Source organism: Castanea sativa, chromosome 5 (assembly GCF_040712315.1).
Source record: "Castanea sativa cultivar Marrone di Chiusa Pesio chromosome 5, ASM4071231v1".
Lineage (NCBI taxonomy): Eukaryota > Viridiplantae > Streptophyta > Magnoliopsida > Fagales > Fagaceae > Castanea > Castanea sativa.
Window position 1 is genome coordinate 13,692,998 of NC_134017.1, and position 17,556 is coordinate 13,710,553.

General features: G+C 32.1%; 1 pseudogene; it reads right to left on the reverse strand.

Moving 5' to 3' along the window:
* Positions 1 to 973: 973 nt before the first annotated feature.
* The window catches only part of LOC142634782 (LRR receptor-like serine/threonine-protein kinase IOS1), a 60,654-nt pseudogene continuing 44,071 nt past the window's right edge, over positions 974 to 17,556 (reverse strand).

The following is a 17,556-nucleotide window of genomic DNA, read 5'->3' on the forward strand; positions in this document are numbered from 1 at the left end:
TTCAATGGTTGGGATTTAAAGTTACTTTTTGCAACTTTAAATCTCAGCCATCCATATCAATTGCATAATATGCCTAATATCAATCCTCATATTCATGTTTCATGTTTCATGTTTTTCTTTTAACTTTTTTCTTTTTATTTTTTTGTCCTGCCACTGTTCCCACGTGAATGATTGACTGACGGACAGATTTTTTTTTTTTTTTTGATGAGTAGACGGACGGAATTTGGAAAATATAAAAAGTTTGAATCAATTTTTATAACTATTTAAAATACACTAAAAAAAAAAAACTGTTTTCAAAATTGAATTTGTGAAGGAAACTGAAAATATGCAAAATGTTGTTTTCAATTTCTAATTTTCAAAAGTTAATAAAAATACGCATTTTATTTAATGAATCTGTCTCATTTAATTAGTTAGTACTAGAGTTCAAATTCTAGTAACAGCATATTTTAATATTTTCTATTTTTTTTCTTCAAAAAACTATTTTTTTTTAAATTTCAACTAACCAAACATGTTTTTTATTTCAAAAATACAAGAAAATAATTTTTTTCTTTATATTCTCAAAAACAGGTTTTTGAAAATAGAAAACAAAAAGGGTAACCAAATATAACCTTAGTTTTTAGAAAATCTTTTCTCAAAATGAACTCTTCTACTTGTTTCAATTGTTGTAGTAAATTTGTGTAATGACAGCATGTCCATTAAATAATCCATTAAACATTGAAATCTCCCTTATTAGAGATAGATAAATATATGAGCATATGTAAATGTCTCACATCTTCCATTTAGATTCGATTGTAAAAAAGGGGAGGGCTATTTCTATTTTATTCAAAAAAAAATAACACTAAAAATAAATGGGTCTTCTATAATTACCTAAAAACCAAAAAAAAAAAACAAAAAAACAAAACAAAAACAAAGACGTCAAATGGCAGTGCCATGCCGAATTGAAAGTACAATGTGCCTAATTTTTAGAAACGTTTTACCTTGCTAAAGGATTAAGTTTGGTACTAAGATCCATATTGATCATTTCTAGTGAATTTTTCAATTCAACCCCATAGCCCTCCATCCTTTGAGATAATTCAGTTTCAAACTTTCCTTTATGGTTTGTTTGGATGGAGGACGAAGGAGTGGGAGTGGAGGGGAATAAAGTAGAGTTGGCTAAAAAAAAAAACTAATTTTGTACTAAATTTACTCTACTCTACTCTCCCTTTCTCTCCCTCAATCAAAACGGACCATTAGCTACGACTACTTGACTCATGGTTGGCCTTCTATAGGAAGTTGGAGATACACAAACCACTGCTATTTCAACAGCTTTCCAAACCGAGTTAACATTGAAATCTCCACACAACCTTGGATCAACAATATTTTGAATATTCCCTTTAGCAAGCATGAAACCAAGGAAGTCAATACCGTACCCGAAGTTGTATCAGTTTTGCTAGTGGTACGATATATTTCGGATACCGGTCAATACCGGTGTACCGTTTCGGGTTTACCGCTATTTTTACTATTTCATTCCCAATAATTATATTTTTTAATAAAAATGTTATATTCACAATATTTTTTGCAATACTTTCACAAGAATCACATCAAAACCTTATGTGGAAAGTTGTTACTAGTTCTAATTTGAACCCACTGCTAAAATTATTTTTTTACTCACTCATATTAGCTAATTATTTAAAATTTATTGTGAAAATATTGTAAAAATATTATGGTATTATTTCTAACCGATCATTTCTTATTCTTTCTTTTCTTTCATCCACAGTACGTTTCCTTTTCTTTTCTTTTTTTCTCTTGTTTTTTCTCCACCACACACCTACACTCATATATCTCCAGCCACACCTTTTTTATCTCTACTTTCCAAGTTTCCAGAACATCCCTCTCTCTTTCTCTTTTTCTTCTGTGCTTCCTTTTTTTTTTTTTTTCCTTTCCTCTTCGGCTTACTTCACAGACACAAGTGACACTTACTTCTTCTCTATGTTTGCATTTTTTTTTTCTTCTTCATCTCACTTCACTCACACACACAACCGGTAGAGAGATTGGCCTTCGTCTATCTTTTTCTTTTTTTTTTCTTCCTTCTTTTCTTGTTCTGAGTCACTTTGTTGTTACAATGGAGCTTGGAGCTTAGATAGGCTTTTATGTTCTTGATCAGTTGTTTTTATTTTGATTTTAGATTTGTTGTTCTAATTAAATTTGTATTTTTCCCTGTTCTTGATCTGTTGTCTCTATTTTGATTTTAGATTGTGTTTGTGTTTTGATTGTGTTACCATTTGAGAGAGAGACAGATGAACAAAGAAGAGAGGAGGATTGTGTTTGTGTTTTCTTGGCTTACTCAGATTTTTTTTTTTTTGAGATCGTGTTTCGGCCCGGTATCCAATTACCGGCCGAAACAACCGGATTTCGCCAGTATGGCCGGTGTGAAGCCGGAACAGCCGGTATTTTTTCCGGTACGAAACATGGGGTGTACCTGTACCGGAAAGCTGGCCGGTACGGTACGGTATCACCTACATTGCATGAAACTCACCCATTGGCATATGTGAGTCCTTCCATAAGATCTTTCGATCATAGGTCAATTTGTAATAATCTTCAATAAAACAACTCCAAAACTGTATATATCACTTTTTTCATTTAACCAATTTGAGTTGTAGTACCTGCAGGTCAAAGCAATTTACATTTTCACATTACTGCAACATTACTATTCATGAAAAAGTTCTTTAACACTTTTGATATTGTTTGTGGTGTAATGTTCTGATGTTCACTATATATATCTTTATATATATATATATATATATATATATATATATATATATATATCAAACTAACTGATCATAACTCATAAGTATATATACAACATAAAATTATTATATAAGATTAAAAGTCATTATGTTAATTCCTTAGTCTTTTTTATAAAAAAATTTAAATGAATATCATCTTCTTAAACTCTAATGAGAATACAAAATTGTGTAGGTTGCTATAGACGTGTACAAAAGTTATATAAAAGAAAAAAAAAATTAACGATTCTCATGTTCAATAAATCAAAGTAAAATATATGCTCCTTGTGCACATAAATTTAATAATAATTATGACAAAAGGAATGGTTAAAGAAAAAGGCTAGATCATTTGTTGATATATATATATATATATATATATATATATATATATATATATATATATAAAGTTTGATGATTGGGTTACCTTAAATTTTGGTCGGACCAAATGAAATTATTGAATGGCCAAACTTTATAATAATAATAATAATAATAATTGATGATGGTTGACTTTTGATTAATCACTTTCTATGGTGTCTGATAAGCTTTAGAAGTCTGATAATTTTACACGTCATTATTTAAATTTATATTTTTAATTTATTTCAAATTCTATTTCGTATTTCAACCATCTCTCACAATTTTTTCATATCATATTTTCTTTAAATGGTAGAATATATAGTATAGTATATAAATTCAATCATCATAAATACTTATTAATAATTATCAAATTTTATATTAAACATCAAAAAGGAGGATGAAAATCATATTTTTGTTAAATTTGATCATATATGATTTCCTTTTATGATAATTTTTTTTTATCAATTAAGCTAATTAGAGCTCACAAGTAGACTAAATATTAATAATACTCACTTAGGGTCCAAGTATCCAGGGGTGCCAACAACGTTTGTTGACATGTGTAAAGCCATCAGTTTGGAAAGTCTTCGATAGACCAAAGTCACCTAGTTTGGTATTGAAATTTTCATTCAAGACGATGTTTGTAGTCTTCACATCTCTATGGATTATGGGTGGCTTACAACCATGATGCAAATACTCCAATTTTGTATTTCCCAATCCATTATCATATTCACCCTTGAGCTAATTATTTATTTATTTTTTTTAAATCCACCCTTGAGCTGCATTTTTAAAAATATTTAGACAAAAAAACTCATCACCAACCTTGAGCTGCGTCAAATGCTATTTCGAGTCTTGCTTGCCAACTCAAGATATTTATATTTTGGCCTGCATCCGTAGATAATACTTATTTCAGCGCCTTAACATTTTCAGTTGTATAATTCAAATAAATTAACCTTGATCATGTTGTTTTAAGAAAATATTTTGAGGGGAAATAATTTTTTTATTGCTACAATTTTTTTTTGACTTAAATTATTCGTGCGACCCTCCCATTATTCGTCAAATTCAATTTGTTCCTTCGAGTGTTTGTTGAGTCAATTTAGCCTCATCGTTTTCAAAAACAAATCAATTCTGCCGGGTTTCCTCTCCATGATATCATTATAGGCTAGTTCTAATTATATGACCTGTAATACCCGGGAAAAAAAAAAGATTAAAAGGAAGGGTATTTAAATAAATCGTTTGTGGGGTTAATTTTATAATTTATAATTATAAGGGAGTTTTTAGAAAATAAGGTTGAAACTCTAGCTATATATATATATATATATATATATATATATATATATATATATATATATATATATATATATATAAGCATATTAAGTCAACGTATATGGGGAGATATTTTGAGAGAGAGGACTACTCAAAGGACTGAAGTAGAGAAGGTTTGACTACACCCTTGAAGTAAAAAATATTTTTCTTGTCAAATTTAAGATTTTTTTGGAATTAGAGTTTTTTTATATGAGCATTTTGACCAGAGAAATTATTTAAATATTCAAAAATTTTAAGGATGCAAACGAAGAGAAGCTTAGATTTTTCTTTTGTAAACTGGACAGCATACTTGCAGATTTTTCTAGATTTAGTGTTGAGCGCATATTGAAGCTGTAGGTTTAAGCGGGTGAGGCATCAATTTTCTGCATAGTATTTGTGCTAGGAAACTGCACCAAATTGATGGATTTGGAGAAAAAAGCAAAAAAGTTTAGTGAGTATAGGTTTAGGTTTGAGGTCTAACAAGTCAAAAAAAAAATTGTACATAACAGTGAATTTTGTTGAAGATGTCAGCTTAAAAAAAAAAAAGAAAAGAGTTGTACATAACAGTGGATTTTGTTGAAGATGTCGGCAAAAAAAAAAAAAGTAGGTGCAGTACTTGAAGGTTAGCCCACGTTGTCCTTCCTAGTGTGATATAGCACTAGGAGCAGCCTTATCTTCCAAGGCATTAATGGTGGCATATATATATATATATATATATATAGTGTGATATAGCACTAGGAGCAGCCTTATCTTCCAAGGCATTAATGGTGGCATATAAATATATATATATATATATATATATATATATATATATATATATATATATATATATATATATATATATATATATGTATAGAAATATATTATGATAGGTGGAATTTTGGTGTGATGAGATAAGTAGACAATTGTGGGATATTTTTAATAGTCTTTTTTCTAGTCGGGTACTGTTATAAGTTTTTCTTGAGTAAATTGTGCTTATAAATTGTTAGATGAGATTTAAGGATTTTAGAGAAAGTGTTAGGGAGAAGTTTTTTTGTGGTGAATTAGTCAGGGTTAATAACCTTATCCTAATTTGTTTTATTTTGCGTATTTTAACTACTGAAAATTGTTTACAGTTGTTACAATTTTATTTCTATTGTATTACTGATTTCAAGTAAAGAATTATCACAAACATATTTGATTACTGAATATATGATGTATTTTATTTAATTGTTTTTAGCTATACTAATTCAAAGTAAAGAATAAAGAATTTTCACAAATATATATGAGTATTGAATATAAGATTTATTTTATTTAATTGTTTTTTTTAGCTATATTGGTTTAAAGTAAAGAATATAGAAATATCACGAATATATTTGAATATTGAATATATGATTATATATATGTATTTTAATAAGATATATTTTTGTTAGAACTATGATTTCATATATACGATTATGGACAATCTGACTATGAATTGATTCTGATACTCAAGCTAATGGGGGTTATTCATTGGTATTTTGATACCCAATCCAATGAAGGGTTATTCATTGGTATTCTGATACCCAGCCAGTGGAGGTTATTCATTAGTACTCTGATGCCCAGTCACGGGGATATAGCGTGACTATAGTTATAAGATTGTTAAGAATATGAATTATGTTTGAATATTTGAACTATTTCAAGTCCTTAAAACTACATATGTGATTTTGGAAATGTTTGAGTATTTGAACTATTTTGAGTCATTTAAACTACTTATGTATTTTTGGAACCTATTGTAAGTTATAACTTTTGATATATGGGAAACTAACTACTTTCTAAACCATCTATGATATATATTTGTAAGATTTATATATGTGATCTATTTGTAACTTATTATTTTAAGACTATGAAACTTCTTTAGTTATTTTTGAAAACTCATAGTATATTATAACTTTTGAAAACTCATATTACATCTTATTACATTACAGATCTATTGTTTGATAGAACTTATTAGGATTTTGGTTACTTATTGAGTTGTTAACTCATCCCTTTTTCCCCTCCAATTTTAGATTGTGAAGAATAGCAAGTTTTGAGAGTTTTGATGTTGTGTTGTGAGCAGGAAAAGAAGCGTAGTGATTTTGGGATTGGAGGGTCTTCTAATAGTTTTATATTCATTGGTCAATTGGCATTATGTATATGGGGTTTGGATTTTGTTCCTATTAAATTATTGGAAATCTATTCATAAAGAAATTGTTAAGGTATTTTGGATTTAGTTGATTTAATTTTTAAGGATAAGTTTTAGTTGCTAAGAAGGTTTTGTACACTTGTAAAGTGCTTACTTTATAAGCGTGAGGCGGTTGTCACGTGCCTATCTTTATAGTTGGGTTCGGGGCATGACAATTTTAATGGTATCAGAGCTTAAATTATGATCTTGCAGACCCTACACTAGGATTTGATTTGGAATAAGTTTTGCGCACTAGGGATTACGGTTATAATCATTGTTTATGAAGGTTATTAAGCCATAGATAGTGTTCTTTTGATGATTTGATGAAAGTGTAGGTGAGGTTCCATCATATGATGAATTTGTTAGGTCAGATTCGTTGGGATTTTAGATTTATGTCTCTTGAGTTTATGCGTACATGACTTATAAAACAAAAAGGAGGATTTTAATTGATACATTTCTATATTCTTATACTAGGATTAAGTGGGTGTGTTTTATTCTTGAAATTTTGTAATTGATCAAATTGGTTATTAAAACTTCTTCTTATTAAAAAGGAAAAGAGAGTGAGAAAAGAACAAGCAAAGAGAATCTTCCTGTTGTTTTATGACTAATCTTTTGAAAATTCGCTTGATAGTTTTGCCTAACATAGTCGACCTATCTAAGGTTAGTTTGATTCGTAGGGGATTCTCATATGTCTAATTATTGAATGATAGTTTACTATATGTCCTGTTCAAAATTTGGAGTCCTTTTAAGGAATTGGAAATTGCAGAACTTTATTTAGGGTTAAGGTTTGATGTTAGAGCTACGATTCCTTGATTTTAGTTTATATGGAGTTAGGAAATTAATGGAAAGTTCGTAATGTTAAGGGAAAATCAATTTGTGGTTATTGTAGTTCACATTATATTATATGTTATTATATAAATTCTGAGGGTGTTTAAAGAATTCAGTAATATATCGGTGACTTCTTTGGATTCTAATGTTAAGGAGGGGATTGTTGTTCTTATTAGGGTTGACCTACTTGGATTACCATAGCCTAATTTATGTGTGATATAGTCCGTTAATGTTTTTGAGACATGTTCTATTACTTAGAAGTTTGAGAGCCTCAATTTCTTTCTACGGACTTGGAGGATTGTTTAATATCCCAGGGAATAAGTTTTGATGCCATAAATATAATTCTTGAATTTAATTGATAAGAGTTAATGGATTGGCTCAATAGAAAATGAGGTGGATAGAACACAAGTACGTGGTAGTATTGAATTGGACTAGTGACCCATATTTTTGATTGGATATTGAAGGAGTTGGGATGACAAGAGAGTTTATTTTGAAAGACTATAATAAGTTGAATTATAGTTCATTGTGGTACCTTTGTTTTATATCGACAAGTGGTTAATAATATAAGGTTGCATTGTACTCTAAGTTCTAGGCTGTTGGGACAATGTTATCTGCTAGTTAAAGAAAAAACGAAAAACAAAAAGGGGTTGAGATACTTCATGGACTATTTTCCCTTCTAGCCGATGTATACTTAGAGATTTGTTTTCATAATAGGCAATGTAATTATAAGGAACCCAACTATTCAATGAGTTCTAGCCCAAGTTTCATTTGGAGATTAAAGGTGAATAAATGTTGCTTATTTGAGAAGATAATTTATGGTTAAGATAGAGGTTCTACGAAAGACCTTATATCAATGCTCAATTGATTATTTATGGAGACTCTGGAATTTCTATCTTACAAAACTTGAGGTAGAAAAGATATAGCGATATACGCATATGTTGTAAATTTGTTTTGAACTTAGGAAGGATTGGAACTTTGGATGCACTACTTAATTTTGAGGTATAGAATTAAATGGATGCTAGCATTCAATGGTCTATGGTGGATATCAAAATTGTGGATTTCCCTTGTAATTTTTGGAGTCTACTTAAGCCTTGGAATTTTGTTGAAATTAATAATTGATGGAAAATTAGTTAGCGGGGTTAATCTAAACAAATGGGCCTTGGAACTTTTATTCATGTTGAAAGGAACTTAGAGAGCTATTTAGATTAGAGATATGTATATCTTTAAAGAATCTTTTTTTTTTTTTTTCCGTAATATGGTTGTTCTTAAACTATGGCTAATTGAGTAAGAGATTTTATAGTGGTATTGTATTATGCAGCGAAAGCATCATGGCTCAATTTGCTTTGGAAATTTTTATTTTACAAATCTTGGGAAAGAAAAGTCTACGCATATGTTGTAAAATAGTTTTGAACCATGGTGATGAGTGATAAATTTGTATAAATCGATACAATTGTGGCTTTAGAGTAGCACAGTGGAAGCGTGATAATTCGTTCAACTTGTGATGAATTCAAAGGATTGAATTCTTATAAGTAGGGGAGATTGTAATACCCGGGAAAAAAAAAGATTAAAAGGAATGGTATTTAAGTAAATCGTTTGTGGGGTTAATTTTATAATTTATAATTATAAGGGAGTATTTAGAAAATAAGGTTGAAACTCTAGCTATATATATATAAGCATATTAAGTCAACGTATATAGGGGGATATTTTGAGAGAGGGGACTACTCAAAGGACTAGAGTAGAGAAGGTTTGACTATACTCTTGAGGTAAAAAATATTTTTCTTGTCAAATTTAAGCTTTATTTGGATTTAGAGTTTTCTTATATGAGTATTTTGACCAGAGAAATTATTTGAATATTCAAAAATTTTAAGGATGCAAACGAAGAGAAGCTTAGATTTTTCTTTTGTAAACTGGACGGCATACCTGCAGATTTTTCTAGATTTAGTGTTGAGTGCATATTGAAGTTGCAGGTTTAAGCAGGTTGGGCATCAATTTTCTGCATAGTGTTTGTGCCACGAAACTGCACCGAATTGATGGATTTGGAGAAAAAAACAAAAAGGTCTAGTGAGTATAGGTTTAGGTTTGAGGTCTGACAAGTCAAAAAAAAAAAAAAACTATACGTAACAGTGAATTTTGTTGAAGATGTTGGCTTAAAAAAAAAAAAAAGAGTTGTACATAACAGTGAATTTTGTTGAAGATGTCGGCAAAAAAAAAAAAAAAGTAGGTGCAGTACTTGAAGGTTGGCCCATGTTGTCCTTCCTAGTGTGATATAGCACTAAGAGCAGCCTTATCTTCCAAGGCATTAATGGTGGCATATATATATATATATTATGATAGGTGGAATTTTGGTGTGAGATAAGTAGACAATTGTGGGATATTTTTAATAGTGTTTTTTCTGGTCGGGTACCATTAAAAGTTTTTCTTAAATTATTTGATTATTGAGTAAATTGTGCTTATAAATTGTTAGGTGAGATCTAAGGATTTTAGAGAAAGTGTTAGGGAGAAGTTTTTTTGCGGTGAACTAGTCGAGGTCAGTAACCTTATCCTAATTGGTTTTATTTTGCGTATTTTAACTATTGAAAATTGTTTATAGTTATTACAATTTTATTTCTATTGTATTACTGATTTCAAGTAAAGAATTATCACAAATATATCTAATTACTGAATATATGATGTATTTTATTTAATTGTTTTTAGCTATACTAATTCAAAGTAAAGAATAAAGAATTTTCACAAATATATATGAGCATTGAATATAAGATTTATTTTATTTAATTGTTTTTTTTAGCCATATTGGTTTAAAGTAAAGGGTATAGAAATATCACAAATATATTTGAATATTGAATATATGATTATATATATGTATTTGAATAAGATATATTTTTGTTAGAACTATGATTTCATATATATGATTATGGACAATTTGGCAATGAATTAATTCTGATATCCAAGCCAATGGGGGTTATTCATTGGCACTTTGATATCCAGCCAATGGGGATTATTCATTGGTATTCTGATACCCAAACTAATGGGGGTTATTCATTGGTACTCTGATACCCAGCCAATGAGGGTTATTCATTGGTACTCTGATGCCTAATCACGGTGATATAGCGTGACCATAGTCATAAGATTGTTAAGAATATGAATTACGTTTGAATATTTGAACTATTTCGAGTCCTTAAAACTACATATATGATTTTGAAAATGTTTGAGTATTTGAACTATTTTGAGTCATTTAAACTACTTATGTATTTTTGGAACCTATCGGAAGTTATAAATTTTGATATATGGAAAACTAACTACTTTCTAAACCATTTATGATATATATTTGTAAGATTAATGTATGTAATCTATTTGTAACTTATTATTTTAATACTATGAAACTTCTTTAATTATTTTTGAAAACTCATAGTATATTATAACTTTTGAAAACTCATATTACATCTTATTACATTATAGATCTATTGCTTGATAGAACTTATTAGGATTTTGGTTACTTATTGAGTTGTTAACTCGCCTATTTTTCCCTTTCAATTTCAGATTGTGAAGAATAGCAAGTTTTGGGAGTTTTGATGTTGTGTTGTGAGCAGGAAAAGAAGCAAAGTGATTTTGGGTTTGGAGGGTCTTCTAATAGTCTTATATTCATTGGCCAATTGGCATTATGTACATGAGGTTTGGATTTTGTTCCTATTAAATTATTGGAAATCTATTCATAAAGAAATTGTTAAGGTATTTTGGATTTAGTTGATTTAATTTTTAAGGATAAGTTTTAATTGCTAAGAAGGTCTTGCACACTTGTAGGGTGCTTATTTTATAAGCGTGCGGCGGTTGTCACGTGCCTATCTTTATAGTTGGGTTCGGGGCATGACATGACCAAACCTGACAAATGTGCTTCTAAGTCTCCGTTGGCCATGTACTCATAAATGAGCCCCATGCTGGTTCTTCATAGCAATACCTGACAAGGTTGGTCAAGTTTCTACGATGAACTCTTATAAGAAGTTTTACCTGCAACTCAAAATGTATCATCCTAGTTGCTTTAGCATAACAATGGATGTATTGAAATGTTCTAAGAATTAAAGGCATACACATGCTAGATGTACTATAATACAAACAATCAATGAGAGTGACTTGCCTTTGCTTGAAATTGTTGATACCCTTGAACTGATGATGGAGAAAACACCTTCACTGCTACATGAATTCTATCTAAGCAGCCATAGTAAACTGTTCCAAATCCACCCTTACCAAGAGTCTTCTCAAAGTTGTTGGTGATTTTTAGAAGTTCAGAATATGTCAACTGCCGTTGTACTGACTCCAATGGCCGATTCTGGACATTTGGTTCAATATTTACCAGCGCAATTTCTATGCGCATCAAGTGCATATTAAGCATATATCTAAAAATAATAAATCTTCTCTTTGTTTACGCAAAATTGTATCTTATAGTTAATCAATGTTTTAACCTTTGGAATTTTCTTGTTGTTTCCTCCTTGTAAGCCCCCAAAAGATAGCCCCTATAGTCAATAAAAGGATGAAAAAACCACCAACTGATGCTAGTATTGGAACGACAATATTGTTCCTTTTCTTCTTTTCGCATGAATCCGAACCACAAATGAATGTTCAAAAAGGTGTAAAACACCTATGAACATTTAGACCCCTAATTTACAAATTACCAACACAAGCTTATTATCAAACAATGTATATGCAGAATATGAACATAAGCTAAATCAGAATTGATAAAACAATCTAAACTGAAATTAATCACAACCATAGCAGCAATTAAAAGGTAAAGATTAAGGGAAGAGAGATGCAAACACAAAGACAACACAATGAATCGAAGAGGAAACATAAGTCCTCGGCGTAAAACATCTCCGCCGTCCTCCAAGCGGTCAATAATCCACTAGAGAATGAAGTTAGGATACATGAATAGCAGAAGACCCTCTAAGCCTAATCTACCCAGTGTATCTAAGCCCTCCAAGCTTCTTGCTCCAACGAGGTTACGCCGAACCTTTGTCTTCTCTAACTTATTGGATTCCGCTATAGCCCATAGCATTTACCAATATTAATTGGTCCCATCATAAATGCTTCCCAAGCACCAAATAACCTTTTCACAGATATGGGTATGGTGAGAAAAGGATTTGGCTAAATGTACCTCTCAAGGATGTAACAATGGAGAGGGTGAGAGTAGAGGAATTTGGAGAATCAAAGGATGAAGATTATGGATAAGTCAATCTTGTTTTTCTCTAAGGTTTCACTCTCAAAATTCTCTCTGGAAGCTCTACACATTTCGTGGGTATAAGGGTATTTATAGTAGGGTGTGTATGGAATGTGAAAAGTTGGTTTCAGCCAAACAGGGCATTCTGGAAACTCGAGCTCGCAACTGGAACGAGTCGCGAGTTTGAGTCACAAGCTAATGGCCTGGCTAGCTAGAAGTTTTGTCCTGTAGTGCGACAGCTTGCGTGACCCTTCAGCTCTCCCTGCATGCTTTACACGTGTGCCTTTTCTGGTGACTTGCCAGTCGTAAGCCAGTCACGAGATCCAGTCGAGAGGCTCTTCTTGGATGCACACTCTTGAGCTTTTCTTCACACTCTTTCACACACTACCCTTACATGATTCCCACCTAAGTACAGGGTTTCTAAATGTTGAATTACAAGCAAATTTAGTACGGAATAAAGCTAAAAAAATTATTAAATAAATTCAACCTTACAATCTCTCTCTTTGGCTATTCCGTGACAAAACCCTAAAACAAACTCTAGACTTAACATGTGAATTGTGAACAGTTGAACAAAACTCACTCATAGCTCTAGAATCTGTGAAGCTCTTGAATCTGTGAAGCTCTTGAATCATATGGACAAGTATTTCTTGAAAACAACAACACAATACGATCATTATAAGCAGAAAACTTGAAATGCATATGGAACAAGCACAATGCGATCAAGCAAAAATGAATAACATCAGTAAAGCATGGCTTGACAAAAAACGAGCAATTACTATAAATAGTGACTACAATGATCATTCACTCAAGGAATGAACATCCGAATATGCAAGCTTATAAGCTCAATGCAAAGAATCATTTGCATGTCCAACACTCAACCGATATAACAACACAAGGTAATTGCATCAAGGATATAAAATCCAACAAGGGCACAAGAGTGATGTACTAAAAGAAATGCATAACATTAACTAAAAGTATTGAGCTACAAAGCTATGGTACAAAGCACAAGACAACAAAAACATAGCAACATAAACATAGGCCTGTTCATTCTCCTGTTCTTCAACTTCAATCCCCTTTGATTGAGACTTCCTCTATCATCATCATCTCCCCCTTTTTGTCATGGAATAGCTAGTCCTAATTTTCTTCTAATTGTCGATCCAATTGAGTTTGGAAAGAAGTGAACCTCGTATCACAACAGATGTTGTGATGGTGTAGGAGAGAGGCAAGTCCGGACATCTTGGTACGCAAGTCGTGAACGGATGCCAAAATTTTGTCTAACTTCTCATCATAGGAGGATGAACCAGAGCGTGAACCATTATGAGAATTTGAAGTCTCTGTCTTGATTCCCTTCTGACTATGACCAATACTAGCGTTGAGTGTATGAATGTTGATTGTACTTGGGTTCAGGTAGGGAGACTCATCTACTGATGGATGAATGCCTTTAAGTTTCAATATTCTTGAGATGAGACAACTAAAAGGAATGCAAATCCTTGATTCAGTTCTTGTAGCAGTTTTGTGCAAAATATGAAAGATATGAGTGCAAATATCAATCTTTTCATCAATTATCAGATCATGAAGGAATAAAGCTCTCTCGAGATTCATGTATCCGATGCTGGATAGAGGATAGAGATTGTGGAACATGATTATTGTAAGAACCCTTAATTCTGGACATACGGTGGAAACACTAATTGAATTCCCATTTTGGGAGAATTCCAAGTTTTTTCCAAGAGCGTCCCGAAGTAAATCTTCATCCGGTATCAAATCATCACATACCGGTGGATTAGGGAACATTAGATGGTTGATGTGTAGGATATTTGCCAGATAAATGGGAGACACGGAGAAACTCTTACCTCTAACACAGCATTTGAGCTCATCTCCCTCAACAATGGCATTAGCATAGAACTCTTTTACCAAATTCTCATATGCATCATCAAGGTTGGAGAGAAGGAAGTTCCAATCCTTGGTAGCAAAGCATTTAGGGATATTGGTGTCAAGGAGAGATGACTGGTCAACAACCCTTTCTACCAGCAATGAGGCATCTCTAAAGAATTTCTCATAATTCTGAAAAGTAGCAAAAGATCTAAACTTGATAGGGTCATACATTCCCATTGGTGATTGGGTCCTCTTTGACCTAGGATAAAGATCATTGACATCAATCACAGGCTCTTTCCCTTTGCTGTTGCCTCCTTCCATAGTAGATCTTTTGAACAAGGACATGTTTAGGCTGCATCATGGTACACCAAACACAACAGAAACCACACAAGACAAGAATCTCTATTAGCACTAAGTTAGTCCCAAAACAGAAAATTAAAGAAAACCCTAAAATCCTGAGGTTCCAATCATGTCACTGAATGTGTGTGTCCCACACATAACACATTGTGCAACCAAAGGTAGAGTGTAACAACATGTATCCAACACAATCCACACAATACTCTTACCAAACCATCAAATACCCATATTCAAGCAACATATTCTCAAATATCATCAACAACACCCAAATCAAGAAATCTTAGGTAAGAAACCTGAAATACATTGGGTAAGAAACAGAGCTCATACCTTTTCTTGAAGATTGGTGAAGAAGAGTTAAAGAATATGAAAAGTTTATGTGTGAACACGGTGAGGTTAAAAGAGGGAAAGAAGAACAACAAGATGAATAGACACTAGTTGTGGGGCAAAACTAAAAATTTTGTGAAACTGTTCTGGAAATAACTCTTATTGTGCAAAGCACGTGATCTTTGCAACTAGATTGAGTCACGAACAAGTTGCCAAAAACCCTTGAGACAAAAGTTTGAAAAATTTTGCTAAGTATTTTTTGTGACTAAAAGTTCCACCCGCGAGAAAGTTGCGACAGGAGTCACCAAACTGTTTGAGTAAACTCGCGACTAGAACTTTCACTCGCAAACAAGTCGCTAGACTGAGTCGAGAGAATATTAAAAACCTAGTTTTTGAAAAAATTTCTAAGTCTTTTTCGCGACTGGGGTCATGACCCACTAGAGAGTCGCCAAACCTTCTAAGTAAGTTCGTGATTGGGGTCTTGTGACTGGCTTGACTCACGAGGCAAGTTGCCAAAACAGGGTTGCACAGTTTTTGAAATTTTTGAAAATTTTCAAATAAAAAATAATTTCCAAAAAAAAAGAAACACTCAAAAATCTTTTTGTGTTTGATCAACATATAATTGAGCATGTGCAACATATTTAATCATGTACAATCACACAAATGAATTAGGCATTCATTGACCATAGACATGTGTGATGTGTGTGGGTACCAAAAATGAGATAGTCCTTAGTTTAATGTGAAGCTTCAATTATCAATTCAACCAAGACATACACAATTAGCACGAGGAGAAGTGATCTATCTCAATTATAGAAATATGCATATATGACCTCCCACAAAACTTGGTTACATAATACTGAAACTTTTCATTTGACTTCATACACATCATATCATTTGATTTTTTTATAATTAATACATCTGATTTTGAGATTGATGCTTGAAATTTTTGATATTTTAATTTGATGAATAAGCCTTTGGCTTTTTGGGCATCATACATTTTTATAAAAATCGCTTTCCCTTTTTCCTAGTCAAATACTAGTATGTGCAACGGCTTTTGCAGCTCATTATCTCTTTTCATTTTGAGATTTACATTTGTTGAGCTCTTTAAGCAAAAACAATAAAAGAGTGGAAAGATATATGGGCACAAGTCTATGCAAGTTTCAAGATCAACAAAACCATTGACTAATCATTCATGACAAGTTTGAAGATCGATTTACAACAGTCACATAGATTTCAAGATATATCCCACAATGATACGAGTGCATAAAGAACAAGCTACGCTCGTAAATGCACAAAGCCATTAGTACAACGGTACAAGACAAAACATGCTTGTGACAACACACAATAATGTTGATCAAACTTTTTGGAATTTCTATTTTTTATGTGTTTTTGGATTTTTGACACAAAAACAAGTAAAAATTGACTAAAAAAAGTGTAAAAACATTCAAAGCAATAAAAAAAAACATAATATGCTATACAAATAGCCAAAAAAGCAGTGTGTGCCCTATAAGAGACAAAGCATAAGAAGATAAAGAGGTAGAGCACACATCACACATGAGATTCACGGAATTATACCAACACCGATAGTCTTATGGAGTGATTCAAGCCATTGACCATTGAGAGACTTGGTGAAGATTTCCGCTTTTTGATTATCTGTATGTATGAATTCAAGACACACAACTTTATCTTTCGCCAAATCCTGGATGAAGTGGTATTATATCTCAATGTGTTTTGACTTTGAATGCTGAACTGGATTCTTAGAGAGATTTATAGCACTGGTGTTATCACAGAAAACACACATTGTATCTTGAGGAATCCCGTAATCATGAAGTAGCTTTTTCATCCAAAGGAATTGTGTGCAGCAACTTCCAGTAGCTATATACTCTGCTTTAGCTGTAAAGAGAGACACAAAATTTTGTTTCTTGCTCATCCAAGAGACAAGATTGTTTCCAAAATAAAAGCAACCACCTGAAGTACTCTTTCAGTCATCCACACTTCCAGCCCAATCTGCATCTGAATATCTTGCAAGGCAAGCATTAGAGTCCTTTGAGTACCAAAGCCATAATCCGAAGTTCTATTGACATATCGTATGATTCGCTTCACCGCAGTCAGGTGAGATTCCTTCGGAGCAGCTTGATATCAAGCACAAACACCCATGCTAAAAGCAATATCTAGTCTGTTGGTCGTAAGATAGAGTAAACTCCCAATGATACTCCTATACAAAGTTGGACTCACTTCTACCCTAGAGGAATCCACGTTAAGCTTTGTGGATGAATTCATGGGAGTAGTGGCATGCTTTTTGGACTCTAATCCAAACTTCTTGACAATATTTCTAGCATATTTTTTTTGTGAAATGAATATGCCTTCCT